The sequence below is a fragment of the Somniosus microcephalus genome, chromosome 5 (genome assembly GCF_052327205.1).
Source record: "Somniosus microcephalus isolate GS21.2 chromosome 5, FLI_Smic_1.0, whole genome shotgun sequence".
NCBI lineage: Eukaryota > Metazoa > Chordata > Chondrichthyes > Squaliformes > Somniosidae > Somniosus > Somniosus microcephalus.
In genome coordinates this window covers 83,192,452-83,219,407 of record NC_140991.1, presented here as the reverse complement: position 1 = coordinate 83,219,407, position 26,956 = coordinate 83,192,452, and the positions used below count along the sequence as shown (strand labels likewise).

Below are 26,956 nucleotides of genomic sequence, written 5' to 3'. Positions count from 1 at the left end.
GACCCCTGGTTCTGGACTCCCCTGCCATCGGGAACATCCTTCCTGCATCTAGTCTGTCTAGTCCTTTTAGAATTTTATAAGTTTCAATGAGATCCCCTCATTCTTCTAAACTCCAGCGAGTATACAGATCCCAATACTGATTCCATGCTCCATCTCCTATATCGAGGGATCAGATAAGATTCAAGGGCCTAGAAATTCTTCTCTGGTGGTGGCACAAAACGGGCAATATCGGATCGGCTGCCGGTTTTACGCAGCACCTGCTATTCCGTTCCATTGATTGCAGTGAATCAGGCGCGGTGTATAACGTTGCGTGCCACCAACTGAGACTCATTTCTAGGCCAACGTGTTTTCCCTGTAGCTGGGAGTGTATTATTCAGACAGAGTACAGGGTAGAATTGGGTTGGTCAGCCCAAGCAGAGTAGACCTTCAGAAGCTGACAGCACTGACTGCTACATAAGGGGTCAAATAATAAAGATACTTCCAGTGCAGTTATCTTTGATTTTTGTGGAATAGATTCTGTTTCCACCCATGTGAAATAGCAAAAGTACTTGAACAGTATTTATACTTGTTGTATTAAACTATTGTTAGGAATGTCATACTTTTACAAATAACATGAAATAGTAGTATTGTGTAGTGGCCATGGCACACTCCCAAACCCAGTGGCACATTGATAACTGTGCCCATCTCCAGGTGGTGATGGTAGTACAGCATTGGAAGAGTCTAGCTGCAGCTTAGCTGCTAGCTGGTCTCCTGGAACCACATTTGTACTTGATAAAACAAGCAATGCACTGAACCTTAATCCATGGGGTTAGGGAGGGGTTATGTTATACTAAAAGCAGCTGCTGAAAACATAGTAATAATTAATGCAATTTAAAAGCTACTGGTGGACCGTCACAGCACATTATGATAAAACACAATGCTCGCTGTGTACATCTATGCAGACGGTGGGTGTGGTGAGTGTCTGTCTGTCTGTGTTGTTGCTGCTCCATCTGTCCCGTCCTTACTGCTGCTGTTCTGAGCCACCCTTCCCTTGCTCCCTGAAGTTGCTTGAGGTGCTCTGTATGGACAGAGAAGGAGTTATTAGAAACTTTCTACATGGTTTCTGGAAAAGGTCATGTCTCGCTAACCTGGTTGATGTTTTTGAAGTGGTTACCAATTACTAGGTTGGTGGATGAGGGTAGCATGGTTAACATAATATAATTGGATTTTTGAAAAAGCTTTTGACCAGGTGCCACACAATAGGTTACTATATAAAATAGAGCCTGTGGAATTGGAGGGCAGATCCTGATGTAGATAAAGCATTGGTTGCATTATCGTAGGGTGTTGTCGATAATGGTAGTAGTCCTGTGTGCAGAAGCCTCCCCGCCTGACTATACCTTCCACCACTTGCCCCGCTCAGACTGCCGTGGCGGTGGTGTGGCTCGCATCACCAAATCACACCTTGGTCTGTCCCCCTACTCCTCTGGCACTTTATCCTCCTTTTGAGCATCTCATCTTATTCCACCCCCTCACCTCATTGAAAATTCTCCACCCAAGTACCAGAACATTTTTATCACCAAGATATCTTCACTGCTTTCCTCCCTCAGCCTCTGCACCAGGTGACTTCTCATCCTCGGTGATTTCAACCTCTATCTCAATTCATCTCTCTCTCTCCAAGTTCACTAGCCTCCTATCCTCCCTTAATCGCTCCCTCCATATAAACTTCACGGCTACCCCCTCGACCTTGCCATCTCTCGTGGCCTCGCTACTCCCATCGTGTCAGTCGTAGATAAGGCCATCTCTGACCACTTCCTCATATCACTCTCCATCCACTCCCCAACCCTACTTCCTTTTGTGTCCGCCCCAGAAAATCTCTTACAACTGCACTTTCGAAATCCCAACTCTCCAGCCTTTGGCCCTCCATTCACCATGCCCTTTCTGCAGCTACCGATCTGCTCAACCACACCCTCACCACCACCTTTGATGCTCTAGTCCCTATTACAATAATTACTCTCTCTCACCCTGGCCATTCCCCCTGGTACGGCCCTCATCTTTGCTCCCTTAATTCCAAGGGATGCAGAGTTGAATAGATAACTAGTTTAGCCATTCACCGCCAGATCTGGCTGGACAACATAAAGCATTATTGGGTCCTGCTCTCGTCTGCCAAAACTGTTCACTATTCCAGAATCATTCTGGAATGCACAGATAAACCCCGGCTTCTATTTTCTACTGCTAACCGTCTTCTTAAACCCCTCTCCCCTGTTCCCTCCACCCTCGCCTCTAACAATTGTGAGGAGCTCATGGACTTCTTTGTCTCTAAGATTGAGACCATCAATTCAGCTGCCTCTGCTACTTCCCTTCCTTCCCCCTAGCCCACCGAGCCAAAGGTTCCTCTAAGGTTCCCCCTGCCCTAGCCCTGAACTCTCATCTTTCTTCAGTTGCTCTTTGATCTCCCCTCATGCTCTCTTCGAGCTCATCTTGTCCATGAGACCCACTTCCTGGTCCCTCGATCCTATTCCCACCAAACTGCTGACCACCCAACTTCCTTTTCTGGCTCCCATGTTGGCTGATATTGTTAACTGTTCTCTCTCCTCAGGCACTGCCCCCCTTTCCCTCAAATCTGCCGTTATCATCGCTCTCCTCACAAATAACAACCCTTGATCCCTCAATCCTTCCAAACGACTACCTCAACTCCAACCTTTCCTCTCAAGTCCTTGAACGTGTTGTTGCCTCCCAAATCCACGCCCATCTTTTCCGCAACTCCATGTTTGAATCCCTCCAATCAGGTTTCTGCCCCTGCCACAGTACCGAAACAGCTCTCCTCAAAGTCACAAATGACATCTTTTGTGACTGTGACAAAGGTAAACAATCCCTTCTCATCGTACTTGTCTGTAGCCTTTGACACAATTAACCATGCCATTCTTCTCCAACGCCTCTCCACTGTCGCCCAGCTGGGTGGGACTGCACTCGCCTGGTTCCATTCCTAACTATCTAATCGTAGCCAGAGAATCACCTGCAATGAATTCTCTTCCCGCTCCTGCATCGTTACCTCTGGTGTCCCCCAAGGATCTATCATTAGCCCCCTCCCATTTCTCATCTCATGTTGCCCCTTGGCGACATCATCTGAAAACATAGCATCAGTTTCCACATGTACGCTGACGACACCCAGCTCTACCTCACCACCACTTTGCTCGACCCCTCCACGGTCTCTAAATTGTCAGACTGCTTGTCCGACATCCAGTTCTAAATGAGCAGAAATTTTCTCCAATTAAATATAGGGAAAACCGAAGCCATTGTTTTCAGTCCCTGCCATAAACTCCATTCCCTAGCCACTGACTCCATTCCTCTCCCTAACATTTGTCTGAGGCTGAACCACACTATTTTCAACCTTGGTGTCATATTTGATCCTGAAATGAGTTTCCGACCACACATCTGCGGCATAACTAAGACCGCCTATCTCTACCTCCGTAACATCGCCCGTCTCCGCCCTTACCTCAGCTCATCCGCTGCTGAAACCCTCATCTATGCCTTTGTTACCTCTAGACTTGACTGTTCCAACGCACTCCTGGCTGGCCTCCCACATTCTAACCCACATAAACTAGAAATCATCCAAAACTCGGCTGTCCGTGTCCTAACTCGCACCAAGTCCCGTTCGCCCATCACCCCTGTGCTCACTGACCTACACTGGCTCCCGGTTAAGCAACGCCTCGATTTCAAAATTCTTATCCTTGTTTTCAAATCCCTCTATGGCCTCGCCCCTCCCTATGTCTGTAATCACCTTCAGCCCCACAACCTCCCGAGATATCTGCGCTCCTCTAATTCTTCCCTCTTGAGCATCTCTGATTATAATTGGTGGCCATGCTTTCTGTTGCCTAGGCCCTAAGCTCTGGAATTCCCTGCCTAAACTTCTCCGCCTCTCTATCTCTCTCTCCTCCTTTGAAACGCTCCTTAAAACCTACCTCTTTGACCAAGTTTTTGGTCATTTGCCCTAATTTCTCCTTCTGTGGCTCGGTGTCCAATATTTTTTTGATTTATAACAATCCTGTGAAGTACCTTGGGACGTTTTACTACGTTAACGGCGCAATATAAATACAAGTTGTCATCGTCGGTTACCAGTACTAGTAGAGACTGTGGGGATCCGTGTTGAGACTGTTAATCTTCAAAATCTAGAGTCATGACCTGGATGAAGCCATTCAGCAGGGGGGAACTGTCAAGAAGTTTGCAGATAACTCAAGATTTGTGCTGGGGTTAAAAACTTGGTTGAGAATAAAAGGCTACAATCTGAACTGGATGCGATGGGGGAATGAGCCTGTATCTGGCAGATAATATTTAATGTCTAAATGTAGTTTTGTACATGTGGATAGGACTAACCCCAGGCATATCTATATCAAGCAGGGCTCTGCTAAAGTCTGTTGAGCAGAAAAAAGACTGGGTGTTGTGGTGCTTGTGTCTCCAAATGTTTATGATCAATGCCATGAGGCTTTAGTAAATGCTAATAGAGTACTGGTTGTATATATAATCTAATATAAAACAAAGAGCACTATAATGTCTTGTACAAAGCCTTGATTAAGACTCGTGTAGAATACTGTTGTGTCTCGAGAGGTTTTATACCCGTACCTATATAACAATTATTAAGAAGGACTCCGGGGTGGAGAGTTTGTTGACGGCCATTTTATTTACAATGTGCTTCTTCACTCAATGCACTACATTTCCCGTAGTGCATTGCAAATCACCACTACGGTATCCCATGTGGGACAATTCTAATACACATTCAAAATACGCAACAAATACTGTGTCCAGTTTTGGTCCATTCACATGGTGTGTAATATAGAAACCCCGAGAGAGGTTGAGAGGAGAGTCACTAGAATCATCGCACATACAGCACAGAAGGAGGCCATTCAGCCCATCGTGTCTGTGCCAGCTCTTTGAAAGAGCTATCCAATTAGTCCCACTTCCCTCCTTTTTCCTCAGAGCCCTGCAAATGTCTCACCTTAAAGTATTTCTCCAATTCGTTTTCGAAAGTTACTATTGAATCTGCATCCACCACTCTTTCAGGCAGTGCATTCCAGATCATAACAATTTGCTGCGTTTATTTTTTTTAAAATTTGTTCTTGTCTTCTCCCCCTGTCTTTTGTCTATCGCCTTAAACCTGTGTCCTCTAGTTACCAACCCTCCTGCTAGTGAAAACCGTCTCTCCCTATAATGCTCTATTAAAACCCTTCATTTTTTTGAACACCTCCCTTAAGTATTCCCTTAACCTTCTCTGCTCTAAGGAGAACAATCTTGGCTTCTCCAGTCTCTCCACATAACTGAAGTCTGCCACGTGTCTGCCCATTTCACCAGTCTGTCTATGTACTCCTGAAGCCTGCTACTATCTTCCTCACTGTTTACTACATTTCCAAGCTTTGCGTCATCTGCAAACTTTTAAATGATGCCCCCTACACTCAAGTCCAGGTCATTAATATACATCAAAAAGAGCAGAGGTCCTACTACCAACCCCTGAGGAACACCACTGTATACTTCCCTACAATCTGGAAAAGCAACCATTCATCACTCCTCTTTTCTATCCTAAGCCAATTTTGTATCCATGCTGCTGTTGCCCCTTTAATCCCATGGGCTTAAATTTTGCTAACAAGTCTATTATGTGGCACTTTATCAACACCTTCTGAAAGTCCATATACACATCAACTGCACCACCTTCAACTCCAGACTAATACTTTAAAAACCTTGAAGTTATTATGATAGACTTGGAGAGCTGGGTCTTTTCACTCCAGAAAAGCGTAGACTTCAGGGAGATTTGATTCAGGTATTTAAAATAATGAAGAGTGAATAGATTATTTGAATTTGATAGGTCAGAGACAACCTGCCCATAAGATGTTGGGAGATTTTTCTTTTCGCAGAAGGTCAGCGACCTCTGGAACAAGTTGCTGGCTCGCTCAGCAAGTGCGGATTCGTTGCAAATGTTCAAAAATAGCTGGACGAGTTCATGGCTGAGGCTGATATCACTGCATGCAAAGGTTAGGTGAGTTGTTGGGTGATGTGCCTCAAGGTCACTGCTCTCCTGAACTTGTTTTGATTGCCTTCGGCAAAGAGGGATTTCCCTGACCTGGCCTAGAGCTTTTTTTCTGGCTTTTTGTCTCTTCCAGGAGATTGTGGTTTCCCTGGCACCCCACCTTCAAATCTGCCCTCATCACCCCGCGCTTCAAAAATCCCACCCTTCACCCCTCTGTCCATGGAAAACTACCGCTCCATCTCCAACCTCCCTTTCCTCTCAAGTTCTTGAACGTGCTGTCACCTCCCAAATCAGTGCTTGTCTTTCCCAGAACTCCATGTGTGAATCCCTCTAATCAGGTTTCCGCCCCGCCACAGTGTTGAAAAGGCCCTTATCAAAGTCACAAATGACATTCTATGTGACTGTGGTAAACCATCCCTCGTCCTTCTCAACCTGTCTGCAGCCTTGGACATGGTTGACCACGCCATTCTCCTCCAACGCCTCTCTTCCGCCGTCCAGCTGGCTGGGACTGCACTCGCCTGGTTCCATTCTTATCTATCCAGTCGTAGCCAAAGAATCACCTGCAATGGCTTCTCTTCCCACTCCCGCGCTGTTTTCTCTGGAGTCCCCCAAGGATCTATCCTTGGCCCCCTCCTATTTCTCATCTACTTGCTGCCTCTCAGTGGCCTCACCTGGAAACCCATCAGGTTCCACATGTACGCTGACAACACCCAGCTCTACCTCACCACCACCACCTCTCTCAATCCATTCACTGTCTCTAATTTGTCACACTGCTTGTCCGACATCCAGCACTGGATGAGCAGAAAATTCCTTCATCTAAACATTGAGAAGACACAGGCCATTGTCTTTGGTCACAGCCAGAAACTCCATTCCCTAGCCACCGACTCCACCCCCCTCCCTGGCAACTGTCTGAGGTCGAACCTGATGGGTCCCAATCTTGGTGAGCTTCCGACCACATCCTCCCCGTCGCCAAGCCCGCCTACCTCCACCTCTCTGACCTCGCCCAACTCCAACCTTGCCTCAGCTCATCTACTGCTGAACAACTCATCCATGCCTTTGTTACCGCTGGACTTGACTATTCCAACACTCTCCTGGATGACCTCCCATCTTCCACCCTCCATCTCCATAAACTTGAGCTCATCCAAAACTCGCACCAAGTCCCGTTCACCCATCACCACTGTGCTCGCTGACCTACATTGGCTCCTGGTCTGACAACGCCTTGATTTTAAAATTCTCATCCTTCTTTTCAAATCCCTCCATGGCCTCCCCCCTTCCTATCTCTGTAACCTCCTCCAGCCCTACAACCCTCGGATATCTGCGCTCCTCCAATTCTGGCCTCTTGCGCATCCACAATTTTAATTGCTCCACCATTGTTGGCTGTGCATTCAGCTGCTGAGGCCCTGAGCTCTGGAATTCCCTCCCTAAACCTCTCTCTCTCTCCTCCTTTTAAGATGCTCCTTAAAACCTACCTCATCAGCCCATATATCTCATGTGGCTGGGTGTCGAATTTTGTTTGATAACGGTTTTGTGAAGCGCCTTGGGACGTTTTGCTATGTTTATAGGTGCTATATAAATGCAAGTTGTTGTTGTTGGAGGTGGGACATTGAGTGCCCTGATGCTTAATTGCAACATGACTGAATGGAACAGGCTCGATGGACCAGCTGGTCTTTTCCTGTCTCATTTTCTTATGTTTGTATATGTTAATATGTGTTCTGCAAAAAATGACTTTCAAGGGATTACTTTCATAAAAGCTCAGGATTTAGTTCAATTTAAGAAAAGACCCAAACATTTTGAGGAATCACTTTAATCTGAAACATTTGGATTCCAAATCTTACACAACTTTTGAGTCTAAAGATAACACTTTAAAAAATTTTAACAATGTAATTCTCCTAATTCACTAAACAGTTATGCATTGAATATATCCAACCCTATCTTTTTTTGCGGAATGGGAGGAGGAAGAGGGGAGCCATTCAGTAATCTTGCTTTGTGATTTCTGCCAACTACCGTTAATTATTTTTTTCAGTACGCTTTGCCAATCTTTCATTTTAAATTTAAAACTTTGCTCATTTTAGTTCATAGCTAAAAGGCTGAGTGACAGCTTTACACTGCAGCTTGCACATGACAAACCATGTGCCCGTGGAAATGGCCCAATAGCAAAGTCCATCCTTTCTGTCTGGAGGCTGGTATGCCCTGTGGAAAAGCTGCTGACAGGTTACATGTGGAGAAAATTCAATATTCAATAACTGTTGGCCAGCTGGCATGTAGCCGACACTTGCAAAGTTTTACCAGTGAAATCAAATCTTTGGCAGTCTGCTTCAGTTGTAAATTGAACCAACTGTATTGCAAAATGGTTTCTAGTTGACATCATGCACATTTTGTTTTTCTTTCCTGCTCCCTGGATCCAGTTTCGGACAGCAAATCCTGCACATTTAATATTCGTAGAAAAATCCAGTATACCATTGTATGAAGCAAATCTTTTGTCTCCTGACGTAATATCGCTTTCAGAAATAAATGTGAAGGATGAGTGAAATTTAATACTGCAGTGAATGATTCGAGAGTCGGGGATCAGTTTTTCTTTTCCATGTTATGTAGTTGGAGTGATGATGCATTTGTTTTTGACTGATAATTTTTTTTTAAAACAAACAGTTCAATCTTTTTAAACGTTGTTGCTATTGTGCCAGTTTTATCAGTCTGTCTACCAGTGGCTGCACCACTCATGATCGAGTAGGGGATGTATTGGTTTACACAGCCCAGAGTGAACATTTGCCCACTTTAGTAGCAACGCTGCATTGGAACTTGTGTAATATTCTCACTACGTTTCTGGTCAATCGGAAAGAAAAGTCATCAAACATCGAACCCACTTCATCCAAACTAAGGTAATGAATCAAATTTATTTGTTTTTCTTAAAGCAAAGATAGTGGGCAAACTCCACATGGAGTCCGTTTACCCTTTTCAAGCTTCAAATGTCCTTCAGTTGAACCAGTAACTGTATACCAGCAATGTCTTTCAGCTCCAAGAAATCTCTCTCTCCATGAGAACAATATAACAAACGTTTGTTATGGAGTTTCTTTATTCTAGAGCACTCAAACCGAGCAAGTGAACTGGTGCCACTGAAAATGATGATTCCCTTATAGGGGAGAATTGCCCCTCAAGCTTGGTTAAAACTAGTATCAAAGCAACAATGCTGTTGCTCTGTTACAATAGCAGGGATTTCCGTATTTCCCAAAGATTAGAATGCAGCAAACTGCTGGTGACAGTTGGAGGGCATAATTTACAATACATCATGTGGAGTATGGCCTGTTTCTGTGCTGTATATTCTATGTGAAAACAGTACAAATGTACAGGGCGGCGCTGGTGAGACCACACTTGGGGTACTGCGTGCAGTTTTGGTCTCCTTATTTAAGGAGGGATAGAGTTATACAGCACAGAAAGAGGCCCATCGCGTCCGCGCCGGCCATCAAGCCCTATCTAATCTAATCCCATTTTCCAGCATTTGGTCCGTAGCCTTGTATGCTATGGCATTTCAAGTGCTCATCCAAATGCTTCTTAAATGTTGTGAGGGTTCCTGCCTCTACCACCCTTTCAGGCAGTGAGTTCCAGATTCTAACCACCCTCTGGGTGAAAAAGTTTTTCCTCAAATCCCCTCTAAACCTCCTGCCCCTTACCTTGAATCTATGCCCCCTTGTTATTGACCCCTCTACTAAGGGGAAAAGTGCCCCTCTATCCACCCTATCTATGCCCCTCATAATTTTGTACACCTCAATCAGGTCCCCCTCAGCCTTCTCTGCTCCAAGGAAAACAACCCCAGCCTGTCCAGTCTTCATAGCTGAAGCGCTCCAGCCCAGGTAACATCCTGGTAAATCTCCTCTGCACCCTCTCCAAAGCAATCACATCCTTCCTATAGTGTGGCGACAAGAACTGCACACAGTACTCCAGCTGTGGTCTTACCAGCGTTTTGTACAGCTCCATCATAACCTCCCTGCTCTTGCCTTCATTAGCCGAGGCATAGAATATAAGTATCCCATATGCCTTTTTAACCACCTTATCCACCTGTTCTGCTGCCTTCAGGGATCTATGTACATGCACACCAAGGTCCCTCTGATCCTCTGTCTTTCCTAGGGTCTTACCATTCATTTGTGTATTCCCTTGCCTTGTTAGTCCGTCCAAAATGCATCACCTCACACTTTTCAGGGTTAAATTCCATTTGCCACTGTTCCGCCCATCTGACCAACCCATCTATATCGTCCTGTAGCCTGAGGCTTCCATTGGAGGCAGTTCAGAGAAGGTTCACTAGGTTAATTCCTGAGATGAAGGGGTTGTTTTATGAAGAAAGGTTGAGCTGGTTGGGCATACTGGAGTTTAGAAGAATGAGATGGGTTCTTATTGAAACATCTAAGATTCTGAGGGGGCTTGACAGGGTAGATGCACGGAGGATGTTTCCCCTTGTGGAGGAAATCTAGAACTAGGGGGCATAGTTTCAGGATAAGGGGTCGCCCATTTAAAACGGAGGTGAGGAGGAATTTCTTCTGAGTGTTGTGAATCTTTGGAATTCTCTACCCCAGAGAGCTGTGGAGGCGGAGTCATTGAATATATTCAAGGCGGAGATAGACATATACTTGAGCTACAGGGGAGTCAAGGGTTATGGGAGTGGGCAGGAAAGTGGCGTTGAGACCAAGATCAGATCAGCCATGATCTATTGAATGGTGGGGCAGGCTCGAGGGGCCGAATGGCCTACTCCTGCTCCTATTTCTTATGTTTCTTACAACTTGCAGTAGAGTTGCCAGAAGTGGCACTGAGCTGTTTTGCAGTTGTTCATTGGTATTTTAAATACATTGGCCCCCATCAAATTGAGCAACGTTGAATTAATATTTGGATTCAAAATTATGAAGGGTTTCGATAGAGTGGATAGGAACAACCTGTTTCCACTTTCAGGAAGATCAGTAACCAGAGGACTCAGATTTAAGATAATTGGCAAAAAAGCCAGGAGGGAGATGAGGGGAACGTTCTGATCTGGAATGCATTGCCTGAAATGGTGGGGGAAGCAGATTCAAGAGCAACTTTCAAAAAGGGAAGTAGATATATACTTAAAAAGGAAAGAAATATGCAGAGTTCTGGGGAAAGAGCAGGGGAGTGGGACTAATTGAATAGCTCTTTCAAAGAGCAGGCACAATGGGCAGAATAGCCTCCTCCTGTGCTGTATTATTCTAGTAGTAAACTGTATTGGGCTATTAAAGAAAGTCTTTGGCCAGGGTTCCCACTACTGATCACTATCCAATGATCTCTGCCATTCGGCCTATGAGCTATCTCAACATAGGAACTATCGCCTCTAATCCCATCTCTTCAGAGAAATATGGTTATACTAGATAGTTCTAGATGGGATAAATATAGGGACAGGCTTGCACATGATACCACCTCCAGTTGAATAGCCTGCTGATCCTCTTGCTGTTGTGGCTCAGGCACGGAGCTACCATACCTGGCTCAGGCATGGAGCTACTGTCATGAATCTTATCATGACTCATGAAGTAACACTGGGCGGCCAGCTGGTGGCGCCGTCCAAGGAGTATAAATACTCAGGCGTGGGCCCAGCTTGCTCAGGATGTTTCTGTAACCAGGAACTAGTGATGTAACTAGAAATCTCATGGTACTGAAACAGTTGATTAAAGCCTTGTTTTATACTCAAACCAAGTGCTCAGTAGTCTTTTTACATCAGCTACCATACCTAGCTCAGGCATGGAGCTACCATACCTAGCTCAGGCATGGAGCTACCATACCTAGCTCAGGCATGGAGCTACCATACCTAGCAAAGAGAAATAGGTGTACTTGCCCTTTATGTGCTCACACCATTTTGTTTCTGAACAGATCAGTTGGCTCCACTTAAGGTAGGCTAGTTAATATTTCAGTGACAGGGGGCCTATGAACATTGGGTAGTGGTTGCTTGCAAATCGTGTCCCCGCCTGTTCGAGTATGATCCATTTAGTTGCGAAGGAGGAAATGTCTTGGGCAAGTGGATGTTAATTGTGCTAGTCAAAATTTTTGACAGCTGGGAGATCATTGAGAGAAGGGCATTAGGAAAGAACAGAAATTAGAACACCTCACCCCCTCCGCAGAACTAGTGGACTGATTTTCTTCTTTTAATGTCTAATCCATATGTTGTCAAAGAGACTCTTTAAGCTATGCTTAAAGAATCACTTACTAAGTGGAAATAAAGTTCAAGACATTTCACTCAAAATTGCACTATGAAGTCTTTCAACAACACTGCCCTTGGAGGTCTTGTGCACAATGCACTGGAATTCAGTTTTTGGTTCTTAATGTTGGTGACACTAGATCTAATAATCAGTTAACAAAATGAAATTTGTTTCAGAAAGCTAGATGGGGCAGCTTGATGCCACAATCATCATCATAGGCAGTCCCTCGGAACCGAGGCTGACTTGCTTCCACATTAAAAATGTGTTCGCAGGTGACTGATGAGTCCAATGTCAGACCTACAGACTCTGTCACAGGTGGGGCAGATGGTGGTTGAAGGGGTGGGTGGGTGGGGTGCTTGGGTTGACGTGCGCTCCTTGCGGTGTCTGCGCTTGGCTTCCGCTTGCTTCCGGCGAAGAGACTTGAGGTGTTCGGCGCCTTCCCGGATGCTTCTCCTCCACTTTGTGCAGTCTTGGGCCAGGGATTCCCAGGTGTTGGTGGGGATGTTACACTTTTTTCAAGGAGGCTTTGAGGGTGTCCTTGAAGTATTTCCTCTGCCCACCTGGGGCTCTCTTGCCGTACCGGAGCTCCGAGTAGAGCGCTTCTTTTGGGAGCCTCGTATTGGGCATGCGGACAATGTGACCCGTCCATCGGAGCTGATTGAGCGTGGTCAAAGCTTCGATGCTGGGGATGTTGGCCTGAGCAAGAACACTGACGTTGGTGCGCCTATCCTGTCAATGGATTTGCAGGATCTTGTGGAGGCAGCGTTGGTGGTAGGTAGCTTTCTAGTGCTTTGAGGTGCCTGCTGTACATGGTCCATGTCTCTGAGGCATACAGCAGGGTGGGTATCACTGCTGCTCTGTAGACCATGAGCTTAGTGCCGGGTTTGAGGTCCTGGTCTTCAAACACTCTCTTCCTCAGGCGACCGAAGGCTGCACTGGCACACTGAAGGCGGTGTTGGACTTTGTCGTCGATATCTGCCCTTGTTGACAGTAAGCTCCTGAGGTATGGATAGTGGTCCACATTGTCCAAGGCCTTGTCGTGGATTTTGATAATCGGGGGGCAGTACTGTGTGGCGGGGGCAGGTTGGTAGAGGACCTTTGTCTTACGGATGTTTAGTGTAAGGCCCATGCTCTTGTACGCTTCGGTGAAGGTGTTGATGATGGTTTGGAGTTCGATCTCCGAGTGAGCGCAGACGCAAGCGTCGTCTGCATACTGTAATTCGACGACAGAGGATGGGACGACCTTGGATCTGGACTGGAGACGACGGAGGTTGAACAGTTTCCCGTTTGTTCTGTAAATTAGCTCCACTCCAGCGGGGAGCTTACTGAAACATAGAAACATAGAAGATAGGAGCAGGAGTAGGCCATTCCGCCCCTCGAGCCTGCTCTGCCATTCAATGCGATCATGGCTGATCATCTGAATTCAGTACCCTGTCCCTGGCTTCTCCCCATATCCCTTGATCCCTTTAGCCTTAAGAAATATATCCAACTCAGTCTTGAATATATTTAATGAACTGGCCTCCACCGCCCTCTGTGGCAGAGAATTCCACAGGTTCACCACTCTCTGGGTGAAGAAATTCCTCCTCATTTCAGTCCTAAATGGCTTACCCCTTATCCTTAGACTATGACCCCTGGTTCTGGACTCCCCCGCCATCAGAAACATCCTTCCTGCATCTAGTCTGTCCAGGCCTGACAGAATTTTATAGGTTTCGATGAGATCCCCTCTCAATCTTCTGAGGGTGAGATGGAGCATTGCAGCTTGATGCCACAATACGCTTAAATTGGAAAGTGACTACAGAGTATTTTTAATGTTGATCAGACCAACATGTATGATTTTGAGTGTACAGTAGCTTGGTATACCCCGTGGGTGCAACGATTTTAAGTTCTTCGGCATTGTAGCGCACGTGATTTTCTCATGCTAAACTCATGATATCAGCCTTGGTATCTAGAGAAGGCAATGAGTGGAGGAATGGAAAATCTAAGGATAGAGTCGAACTGGATTACTGTCTGATAGCAAAATACCGCAGATGCTGGAAATCCGAAATAACAACAGAAAATGCTGGAAAAACTCAGCAGGCCAGGCAACATCCGTGGAGAGAAATTAGAGTCGACGTTTCGGGTCGAAACCCTTTTTCAAAACTGGAAAGGAAATGAAATAGATCGAAAGGAGGGCTGGGAGAGAACAAAAGAAGTGAATAGACATTAAGAGGTATTCAAAACGAGACGAGATGGTGATAGGACTAGTAAAGAGACAAAAGACGGCTCAGATTAGGTGTGAAATGTACTGGCAGAATGAGAGACAGCTGCCATGTGTAAAAAAAAAAAAAAAAAGAGGGGAGGGAAAACCCAAAACAAAGGGGTGGGGAGAAAAAAAAATATAAGTAAAAATGTAATAGGGGCCGAGGTTATGATCTGAAATTGTTGAACTCGATATTGAGTCCAGAAGGCTGCAAAGTGCCTAATCGGAAGATGAGGTGCTGTTCCTCGAGTTTACGTTGAGCTTCCGTGGAACAATGCAAGAGGCCAAGGACGGTGAGGTCCGAGTGGGAATGGAGCGGTGAATTAAAATGACAGGCGACCAGAAGCTCTGGGTCACCCTTACGGACTGAACGGAGGTGTTCCGCAAAGCGGTCACCCAATCTGCGTTTGGTCTCCCCAATGTAGAGGAGACCACATCGTGAGCAGTGAATACAGTATACTAGATTGCAAGAAGTACACGTAAATCACTCTTTCACCTGGAAGGGGTGTTTGGGGCCCTGGACAGTGGGAAGGGGGGAGGTATAGGGGCAGGTGTTGCATCTCCTGCGCTTGCACAGGAAGGTGCCAGGCGAAGGGGGAGGGGTGCTGGGGGTGATAGAGGAGTGGACTAGTCTTGTGGTGTCTTCAAGAATTAACACAGCCCTCTTCTCTCAATTTACAGCATGTACTTTTTTTTTTAAAGAATGCATGGAGTATTGTGTACAGTTTTGGTCGCCCCATCTGCGGAAGGATGTTCTTGCCATGGAAAGAGTGCAACGGCGATTCACCAGGCTGATACCTGGAATGGCGGGAATGACCTACGAAGAGAGATTAAATAGTTTGGGCTTGTACTCACTGGAGTTTAGAAGATTGAGAGGGGATCTCATCGAAACATATAAAATTATGGCAGGCCTGGACAGGCTGAATTCAGAGAGAATGTTTCCAATGGCCGGGGAGCACAGAACCAGGGGCCACAGTCTAAAAATAGCGGGCAAATCATTTAAAACAGAGATGAGGAAGAATTTCTTCACTCAAAGAGTGGTGAGCCTGTGGAATTCCCTGCCACAGAGGGCTGTGAAGGCTAATTCAATAAATATTTTCAAGAGAGAATTGGATATATTTCTGAAGGCTAAGGGGATTAAGGGTTACGGAGAAAAGGCGGGGACGGGGTACTGAACTGGTAAGATCAGCTATGATCTCAGACGAAGATCAGCCATGATCTCATTGAATGGCGGAGCAGGCTCGAAGGGCCGAATGGCCTACTCCTGTTCCTATCTCTATGTTTCTATGTTTCTATGAATTAGGACAGGATAGTGAGCTCATCAAGGCCATTTCTGCCAGTGGTGTTCTGAATCTGGCTGCTAGGATGTGCATGCAAGTGATTTTTGTTCGTTCTGTAGTTTAAAAGGGGCGTGTGTGTGTGTGTGTGTGTGTGTGTAGAAATCCACGTCTAGTCTCTGCATTGTGTACCAATCTGTTTTATTTCACTAATGAGGTGAATCTATTGAGTACATTGAATATTTACTCCTTATCCTTTTTTATATAAGTGTCTGGCTGTGTTTCAGTTCTGCTTCTTAAAGAGGAATTGTTTCATTTATTATTTAGGTTTCTGAAAGGGGTGTATAATTTTAAAAGCTATTAATAATGAAAAGATACAATACAGAGTAACGATATGAAATAAAAGATTTTTGCTGTAATAGGATCTCCATTGCTGGTTTCTTATTTATTAATTGAACAAAGGCTTTTAATTAGGGGAGTGCTTAATTTAGTTCCAAAACACTGATGACTAACTGGGATTGTGAGATGAAAGTTTGTGAGACTAACAGGATTACTTGAACCCTTTCCCTTCTCCAGGTTACTTTTTCATTAGAGCTACTGAAGCAAATTGGTAACAAAGATAATGGCACTCGACAGAAGAAAAATCAGTGGGATGCAATAAAGGAGTAATTAATGATCAATCAAGTGTTATGCTAAAGTAACGCATGAGAATCAAGCGCTTTCAACTACCCCTTCTTAAGCATAACATGAGCAATAGCTCACCAGGAAGTAGTAATGCTGAAGCTATTAACACATGAAGGGCACTGACACAAGAGTTACAGACTTGACTCACTTGGTAGTTTACCCAGTAACTCCTCAGTTCCTTTCTGTATTCCTTTTTCTTCATTTATTGGGTTCTCAAGAAAACGTATCCTCTACGCAGCTATCGTGCGCACGAAGCCATTGTATATCTAGATATACATTCGCACATATATTTTATGGAAGTGCACATTTTGATTGCACGATGGACTGGTTGTACCGAATGGCCTGTTTCTGTGCTGTATATCCTATCATGCTTGCGTAAGGAGTACATTGAAGTGTTCGGGTTTCTTGGCATGATCTTGCTAACACTGGGGACAATTTAGGTTGAGGGGGGTGTGGCAGTGGGGTTGGGGAGAGGGGTACTGCATACTTAGTGGCGGTCATGTCAGTTATGGTCATTGCCACTCATCGTCTGTGGGATGAATGACGTGCTGGAGGGGGCAAGCTACATATTTGTACTTGTGTGCACTGACAGGTGTCAGAAGAGGGGGGAAAAGAAGTTTTGTGTTTAAAGTGGGACGGTAGAGGGGGGCCGTGGTGTTGTATATTTGGAAGGAAACCCTGATTATTGGTGTGTTCTTGCCCTGCCAGATGCAGAATCCTATGATTTACTTCTCGAGTCCAAGGGAGCAGCTTGGTATGTAGCTTGGTAGCAGTGGATGAAAATGAGGTTAGAGAGAGACCAATTCTGAAGTTCCACTTCAGGTCTCTGTACAAAGTGTATTTTTTTGCTTTGATTTCTACTAGTTGTTCAATGTCAGTTTGATGAGTTTTTGTACTGACCACTCGAAAGATTTGCTCTTGAAAATCAAGTACTGGATGTAAACTGGAGTCTGACTACAGCCAGCCCAAAATTAGTTTTTAATCTTGATTTAAAAACTTGAGCGATCTGTTGAACTTCCAATTGGAATGAGCTGACAGAATACTCTCTTCTAATATTCGATATGTCACTAGCAGTCGGAAGTAGGGAACAGAGCTCCGCGAATTGGTACGAAGGCACCGTGCTCCACCTTTCCCCAATTACAGACTGGTGGAAGTGTACAGGCTAACTCCATGATGTCCACTCACCAAAAATGGTGCTATTTTCATTCCCATTCCAACAGGCAGAAGATATTTTGTTGAGTGGCAGTGAAGTAGGGAAGGTATTCTGGTCAGCTACTCTGGACTACTTGCAGAATGCCAGCCTTTACTGGTAGTAGCAACAAAAAACAATTGGGTGATTAAACCTTTAAGCTGAGGGGTAATCCTAGAATAGAATCATAGAATGGTTACAGCACAGGAGGAGGCCATTCGGCCCGTCGAGCCCGTGCCGGCTCTCTGCAAGAGCACTTCAGCTAGTTACACTCCCCCTGCCCTTTCTCCGTAGACCCGCAGTTTTTTTTCCTTCAGGTACTTCTCCAATAATACATGGTTAATTTTTCAAAAACTTTTGCTTTTTGCTTTTTATTTCTTTGTAGCATTTTGAGAGTTTTGTTGGTGTCCTTCTGTTGACATGATTTTGGAATTTGTCCTGAAAATGTTATGGCTTTGTTTTTCTCCATTCCGTTGGCTCTTCTGAGAATTTAGAATTTACTTCTTAATCGTATTGTTGCCAGGAGTTAATGACTGTACCGTGGTCATTAGCTGCTGGCAGTAATCAGTCCGCATCTTGCACTCTGCGTTAGTAAGTATTAGTACAAGGCCGCTTTGCTCAACAAACATTTTATGGAGGTTGGATGACTCATAGTGCATGTGTCTCCTGCTGTGTTTTGAAATGGCAGGAGCAAGGAACTAGTCTTAATGTACACAGTAATGGGATAGTGTTGTTTGTTCAAACTAAAACTTGTGCCCCCCCCGCCCCCTATGTTCCTTGGGGTGATTTTAACTGAATCCGTCTGGTGGGAAACTGATGCGATTAGATCAGCCGCCCATTTTACACCCTGTCCGATTTTACTTTCCCTTGACTTCGATCGGGTGGCATGTAAAATGGGCGGCCAATCTGATTGGATCAGTTTCTCACTGAACAGGTTAAATTAAAATTACCCCTAATAATCTACTCTTAATTAGTTGCTTCATTTCAATTGAAATTGTGTTTTTCATTAAAAAAAAAAAAATAAACAACTCTCATTGGTTAGTTTGAATTAAACCTTGCACGCTAAATGAGTCCTGACCAGTGAAATCGGCTGCTGGTTCAAGCAGGCTAGAGCAGCTAACCAACCTCACCTTACTGGAAAAGGCAAATGAATTTGCTGAAGAATTGGGAACTGACCCTACTTCTGCATTGTGAATCAGCCACTTCAGAATTTGCCATGTGGTGAGTCCAGGTCCACACGTGGGGAGGTAAGCAACATTGCCACAAGAAGCTTTGACAAATGGGTGTGTACACATTCAACATCACTTCCTTACTTTTACATTTACTGTTCCTATATATGACACCAAGAAACCTATTTTCCTTTTCAATTTGCTCTCCTACCTTTTAAAGATTAATGTATCTGCAATCATAGATCTCTCGTTCTCTTCCTCCACCCTGTTACGAATCTTGCCATTCAGGATCTATTTCTTTGCACTATTGATTTCCCCAAAATGTACCACTTCACATTTCTCTGCATTGAACTGTATCTACCACCTATCTGCCCACTCTGTTAATCTGACTCTCACCTCCTATTCCTTGCATTCTTCCTCACAGTTTGCCATGCCGCCACCCCCCCCCCCCCCCCCCCACCTCCCGATTTGACATGGCCAACAAATCTTAAGAACATAGGCATATGCAAGACTGGAAATCACAAGTGTGGTCCATCTAGCCAGTCCAAGTGTCTAGGAAATACCATATTCTACAATACCTCTCATTTTTTGTCAGTGGCTATTTTCGGTACGGGCCGAATGGCCTCCTTCTGTGCTGTAGCCATTCTATGATTTATCCAACTCTTTTGCATTTGCTGATGCAATCAATCTCTGTTGTCTCTCTTGGCAGTCCTGTTCTAAACTAGAGCCTATGCCTGTTCCATGTAGCTGTCATTCCTCTTGTGCCTATGTCTAAAGTATTTATGTAAATTGCAAATGAGAGATTGCAGCACCGATCCCTGGGACACACCACTACCCATATCCTACTAATCCAAAAATGTCCATTTACCTCCTGATGTTTGCAGTATACTCCCTAGCCATCTCTCGATCCATGCAGCTACATTCCATCTAACACATTTGATTTCATAATACATCTCTTGTGTGGGATCTTATCAAATGCCTCCTGAAAACCCATACCAATAGAATATATTCTGAGAGCGCGATATAGTGACGGCTATATTAAAAAATTATTCTGTAGTGTATAGAATGGTGTCAGCTGTGGCTCAGTTGGTAGCACACTTGCCTCTGAGTCAGAAGGTTGTGGGTTCAAGTCCCACTCCAGGGACTTATGCACATAAAGCTAGGCTGACACTGCAGTGCTGAGGGAGTGCTGCACTGTCGGAGGTACCGTCTTTCAGAGGAGATGTTAAACTGAGGCCCCGTCTGTTCTCTCAGGTGGACGTAAAAGATCCCATGGCACTATTTTGATGAGTAGGGGTGTGACCCCGGTGCCCTGGCCAATATTTATCCCTCAACCAACATAACAAAAACAGTTTATCTGGTCATTATCACATTGCTGTGCGCAAATTGGCTGCCGCGCTTCCCACATTTCAACAGTGACTCCACTTCAAAAGTACTTCATTGGCTGCAAAGTTCTTTGAGACATCCGGTGATCGTGAAAGGCGCTATATAAATGCAAGTCTTTCTTTACAGAGATGGGGAATGGGATTAGAATAGGCAGTTCCAGTTTAATAGCTATAGGTAGTGCTGGCACAGGCACAATGGATCGCATGGCCTCCTTCTGTGCTGTAAATTCTATAAGAATATCGATTGCACTCCTTTTATTTATACACCCTCTGTGATTTCCTCAAAAAAAATCAATTAAAGTAGTTAAGCATGACTTGCCCTTTACATATCCAACCCAAATCGTCCTGTGCCTTTCTAAGTATTCATTAATTTCATCCTGTATTATGGACTTTAAATTCCTGCAATCGAGGTGAGATTAGGTAGCCTTTATTTTCAAGCAATCATATTGACTTTTTTTTTAATAACTGGAAATTATGCTAACAAACATGGGGTTCTGTTGCATATCAATTTATTACCATTCTGATTACTTTTTTTAATATAATTTTTTTCCATATCAATCACTCCTAGATTGGTCAAAAAGCTTAAATTTTAAATAAACCCAGTGCATTGGGTCAAAACAATTTTAAGGTGACCTGACACAAGCATCGGTTCTGAAGAGGCCAGGAACAATGACACGATGTGAGCCTTACTGCACTGGTGTTAAACCTGAGATGACTGGGTTTTAAAATTGGACAAACTCTCTTGCGGTTGACATTTGATTGTTTGCAAAGGCCAGTTACAACAGTAGATACTATGTATTGTGGTATATTCGATCAGTAAACCAGATTACTGTACTATAATATTAGGCCTAAAATAATATATGATCTGTTCTTCTTGTAGACAGTAAAGCAAGACCACATCTGCCTGTTGCAGTGGTTCAGCCAAATGTTAAAGATTCTATTTCACTTTTTAAAGAAGAGCAGGGAGTTACCCATGCCCTGCAATTATTCCTGTCTTGGTGAACTTTATCCAAAAAAAAATTAAATTGTTATTTCTCTCATGGCTGTTTGGGGCATTGCTGTCACACAGTGGTCACTACGGTGGCATAGTGGTTAGCACTGTTGCCTCACAGCGCCAGGGACCCGGGTTCAAATCCGGCCTCGGGTGACTGTGTGGAGTTTGCACATTCTCCCCGTGTTTGCGTGGGTTTCCTCCGGGTGCTCCGGTTTCCTCCCACAGTCCAAAGATGTGCGGGTTAGGTTGATTGGCCATGATAAAAAAAAATTGTTTTAATTGACCCTTAGTGTTAGGGGGGACTAAATACGTGGGGTTACGGGGATAGGGCTTGGGTGGGATGGCTGTCGGTGTAGGGACCGGGTGCTAGGGTTTGGATGATCAGCCATGATCTCGTTGAATGGCGGAGCAGGCTCGAAGGGTGATGCGCTATCAATTACTCATAAAAGACTGAGAGTTAGAAGAGTAACTAAAGGCTTTTATTAACAACAGAATGGAGGTCTGCCTCGAGTGGTCGACCGGTCCAGGATACAAGGGCTGGGGAGCAGTCACCTTTATACTAGGACCTGTGGGAGGAGTCAGCCGAGGCATGTCCAGGCATGTACACAGTGGAATACAAACAGGACAAACAGGAATACAAACAGTGGTTTACCACATTCACCCCTTGTTTAAAATTGAGTCCGGCGGGGTGAAGTGTATTAAAAGTTAGTGTATTGGAGTCTCTCCGGAGGTCTTGTCTGCCGCTGTGATCGGCGTGGCGACGGCAGGGGTAGTGAAGCTACCGGCGTCGAGTCCAGCGTAGGCTGTGGCACAGGCGTGTCGACCTCGTAGATGTCGAGCGGGTCGCGGGGCCCAGGCCTGCCGTCTGCTGGGGCTGGATATCGGATCGTGGGGGGGGGGGTGGTAGTGGGTAGTGGGTTACTGTGGTCCCCGAGGGTGCAAGGTCTCTTATGGAGACTGTGTCCTCCCGCCCGTCCGGGTATGCGATGTAAGCATACTGGGGGTTGGCGTGGAGGAGGTCGACCCTCTCGACCAGGGGGTCCGTTTTATGGGTCCTCACGTGTCTTCTCAGTAGGACCTGCCCTGGGGACGTCAGCCATGGCGGTAGCGATGTCCCTGATGTGGACTTCCTTGGGAAGACAAACATTTTCTCATGAGGGGTGGCGTTAGTGGCAGTGCAGAGCAGTGACCGAATAGAGTGGAGCGCATCGGGGAGCACATCCTGCCAGCGGGAGGTTGGAAGGCCCCTCGACTTTAAGGCTAGCAGGACGGCCTTCCAAACTGTCGCATTTTCTCTTTCCACCTGTCCGTTCCCCCGGGGGTTGTAACTGGTGGTCCTGCTTGTGGCAATACCCCTAGTTAGCAGGTACTGACGGAGTTCGTCGCTCATAAACGATGAGCCCCGGTCGCTATGGATATAGCTGGGGAAGCCGAACAGGGTGAAGAGGTTGTTCAGACATTTAATGACCGTGGCACTGGTCATGTCCGGGCAGGGGAAGGCGAACGGGAAACGGGAGTACTCCTCAATAATATTGAGGAAGTACACATTGCGGTCGGAGGAGGGGAGAGGCCCTTTAAAATCAACGCTCAGGCGCTCGAAGGGGCGAGTGGCTTTTATCAGGTGGGCCCTGTCTGGTCTATAAAAGTGTGGTTTGCACTCAGCGCAGACTTGGCAGTTCCTGGTCATGGTCCTGACCTCCTCAATAGAGTAAGGCAGGTTGCGGGCCTTGATGAGGTGGAAGAACCTGGTGACCCCCGGGTGGCAGAGGTCATTGTGGAGGACCCGTAGTCTATCGATCTGCGCGCTGGCGCAGGTGCCACGCGATAGCGCATCCGGGGGTTCATTTAGCTTCCCGGGCCGGTACAAGATCTCGTAGTTGTAGGTGGAAAGTTCGATTCTCCACCTCAAGATCTTGTCATTTTTGATTTTGCCCCTCTGCTTGTTGTTGAACATAAAAGCAACTGAACGCTGGTCAGTGAGCAGGGTAAATCGTTTTCCGGCCAGGTAGTGCCTCCAATGACGCACAGCCTCCACAATCGCCTGGGCCTCCTTCTCAACAGCGGAGTGTCTGGTCTCCGGGCCTTGGAGGGTTCGTGAAAAGAAGGCCACGGGTCTCCCCGCCTGATTGAGGGTAGCGGCCAGGGCAAAGTCGGACGCGTCGCTTTCCACCTGGAAGGGGATGGATTCGTCCACTGCGTGCATGGTGGCTTTGGCAATGTCCTCCTTGATACGGTGGAAGGCTAAGCGGGCCTCTGCCGTCAAGGGAAAAGAGGTGGACTTGATCAGCGGACGGGCCTTGTCCGCATAGTAGGGGACCCACTGGGCGTAATAGGAGAAAAACCCTAGGCACCTCTTCAGGGCCTTGAGGCAGTGGGGCAGTGGAAGTTCCATAAGGGGACGCATCCGGTCAGGGTCGGGGCCGATGACTCCGTGTTCCACAACACAGCCAAGGATGGCGAGGCGGTTTGTGCGGAATATGCACTTCTCCTTGTTATATGTCAGGTTTAGGAGTTGGGCGGTGCGGAGGAATTTTTCGAGGTTTGCGTCATGGTCCTGCAAGTCACGGCCGCAGATGGTCACATTGTCCAGATATGGGAAAGTGGCCTGCAACGCATTTTGATCTACCATCCGGTCCATCTCCCTTTGGAAGATGGAGACCCCGTTGGTGACGCCAAAGGGAACCCTAAGGAAGTGATAGAGGCGGCCGTTTGCCTCAAAGGCAGTGTACTGGCGGTCCTCAGGGCGGATGGGGAGCTGGTGGTACGCTGATTTCAGGTCAATGGTCGAGAAGACGCGGTACTGCGCGATCTGGTTGACCATATCAGCTATACGGGGGAGTGGGTAGGCGTCCAGCAGGGTGTAGCGATTTATTGTCTGGCTGTAGTCGATGACCAGGCGCTGCTTCTCGCTGGTCTTAACGACCACAACCTGGGCTCGCCAGGGGCTGGTGCTGCCCTCAATAATCCCTTCTTTCAGAAGCCGCTCCACTTCGGTTTTAATGAAAACCCTGTCCCCGGCACTGTATCGCCTGCTCTTTGTGGCGATGGGCTTACAGTCGGGGGTGAGGTTAGCAAACAGTGGTGGGGGGGTGACTGAGTGTGGAGAGGTTGCACCTGGTGCGCGGCGGGCAATTTGGAAGCTGCTGGCTGCGGACTGTGAGTGGGGGTAGGGGTCCACCGTACGCCATCGTAACACTTTTAAGGTGGCACTGAAAATCTAACCCCAGCAGGACCAGAAGTTTAAAATGATCGTACACGGTCCTGTCTACTAAGAGTGTCACCACGCAGTAGCCGCCGATGTCCGCCGACTGGGACTCGGAGGCCATAGAAATCCGCTGTTGCGCAGGCAGGACTGGGAGAGAGCAACGCCGCACCGTGTCGGGGTGGATGAAGCTCTCCGTGCTCCCAGAGTCAAAAAGGCAGATTGTATCGTGACCATTTACCTTAATGTCCATTGTGGAACTGGCCAGTTGGTGCGGTCTCGCTTGGTCCAGTGTAACGGATGCCAGCGTAGGGGTCGGTGTGTCGCTGCGGGTATCAGATGAGGCGGTGTCGGGGGCCTGCTGCGTCCCGGCTGTCGTCCAAGATGGCGGCGTCCATGATCCCCATGTGGCTGGAGGCGTCCAAAATGGCTGCTGTACCGGTGATTCGCACACGGCCGGGGAGGTCCAAAATGGCGGCCCGCATGGCCCACACGCGGCGCTGCTGGGGTTCGGGGTGGCTTTGGCCCTGCAGACGCTAGCGTAGTGTCCCTTCTTCCCGCAGCCCGAGCAGATCGCGTTTTTCGCCGGGCAGCGCGCTCTGGGGTGTTTTGCCTGGCCACAGAAGTAGCATTTCTGGCCTTGGGGCACTGCTTTCTGGCCTTGGGGCACTGCTGTCTGGCCTTGGGACACTGCTGCGGTAGTTGGGCCGTTGTTGGGGTGTGGCTGGGGTGGCACGGCGCTATGAGGCGGTCCTACCGTGTCCCAGGCTGTCATTCCCCGCGGCGTCCACGGTGCAGAGGAGTAGGCATCCATGCCCTGGTAGGCTGCATCCAACGATAGTGCGAGTTCAGAGGCCTTGTTGAGGTCGAGGTTACTCTGCTCCAACAGTCGCTGTCGTGTGTAATTGGATCTGTGGCCCGCTACAAAAGCGTCCCGGATAAGTTCCTCTGTGTACACGGCGGCCTTTACATCCTTACAACCACAGGCCCGGCCAAGCACAGACAGTGCCTGAAGGTATTCCACGGTCGATTCCCCAGGTTGTTGTTTACGACTCCCCAGGAGGTGCCTGGCGTACACTTCGTTCACTGGGCGCGTGTACTGGTCCTTGAGGAGCTTGATAGCGTCCGCGTACGAGGTCGCGTCTTGGATGACCGAGTACACTCGGTGGTTCACTTTGGAGGTCAGGACATCCAGTTTGTCCTCGTCCGATTTGATTGCTTCGGAGGCGGTCAGGAATTTTTCGACACACTTAAGCCAGTGAGTAAACTTGGTGGATGAGTCCGCCTCCCGATGATCTAAGTCCAGGCATGCTGGTGTGAGGATCTTCTCCATTATAAAAATGTTGTTAATAAAATTGATGCGCTATCAATTACTCATAAAAGACTGAGAGTTAGAAGAGTAACTAAAGGCTTTTATTAACAACAGAATGGAGGTCTGCCTCGAGTGGTCGACCGGTCCAGGATACAAGGGCTGGGGAGCAGTCACCTTTATACTAGGACCTGTGGGAGGAGTCAGCCGAGGCATGTCCAGGCATGTACACAGTGGAATACAAACAGGACAAACAGGAATACAAACAGTGGTTTACCACAAAGGGCCGAATGGCCTACTCCTGCTCCTATCTTCTATGTTTCTATGTTTGCCTACACAAGTCATTGCACTTCATAGCAAGTCGTTGTGAGATACTTTGAGATATTTTAATGCGATGAAATTACATATGGCAATATTTGATTTGGGAGAGGATTGTAGAGAAGCCTTGCTTCACTGTATCTGGATCAAGTTTATTCATTTGTCATTATAAAACACGAACTTGCTTGTATATTTTACCAAGTTAGCATGAGGATATTGAAAGATCCTTTTCTTGACAGAAATTGTGAAATGAATACTTTGTAAAGAAACTAATACTTTAACCCATATTACGGAAGCTTCAGGTTATACAAATTATCTTTTTTTATTTTGAAAGCTAGGACATGCTGCACTGTGTTTCTTTGTTCTTGTTTGGAAATCATGCAGAAATGAGGGGTTGTAATTTTTTTCTGTTGTTCTGGCCAGGGTTGGGGTGAAATTTCATGCCTGTCTGTGTGTCATAATAAAGCTCATTCTCCATATGTCATGTCAGCATGGCAGACTGGATTGAATGAGCGTGTGTTTAAGTATGGAAAGTGTATCCTATTACAATACATGGTCGAAGTCTCGCCATCTGTGCCTCTTTTGAAAACAATGTAGAATTTATGTTTTAATGTGTGTTTGTTTTGAATATTTTTGCTTGAACGGTGATCGTTTGGGCCCCATTTCAAGAAGCAAGCTCTGGAGTTAATGTGTTGCTGGTATGAGGAAGCTGAACAATTAACAGTGAATTGTTATTAACACAGTAGATGACATTGAACTTGCAATTTCAAATAAAGAGGAACTAGAATGGCTAGACATCTGAAGTAAAAACCAAAACTGCTGGAAATGTACACCAGCTCCGGTAGAGTGAGGAGTATATGGGTCTCTTCAAAGCTGGAAAATAAGTGAGCTATTTTCTGCAACACAACTAAACAAAAGGGGGTGAAAGAGATGGACATAATGGCCGAGAAATTTCTGTAGTGCCAGTAACCGGCGTGAAATAGGCGAGGTGCCTGGAACACGCGCCCAGGGTT

At 46.4% G+C, this 26,956-nt stretch overlaps 1 protein-coding gene across 2 annotated transcripts in view; it reads left to right on the top strand.

Moving 5' to 3' along the window:
* The window catches only part of fam171a1 (family with sequence similarity 171 member A1), a 223,293-nt gene that overhangs the window by 36,697 nt on the left and 159,640 nt on the right, over positions 1–26,956 (top strand). The gene's annotated exons all lie outside the window — the stretch shown is intronic.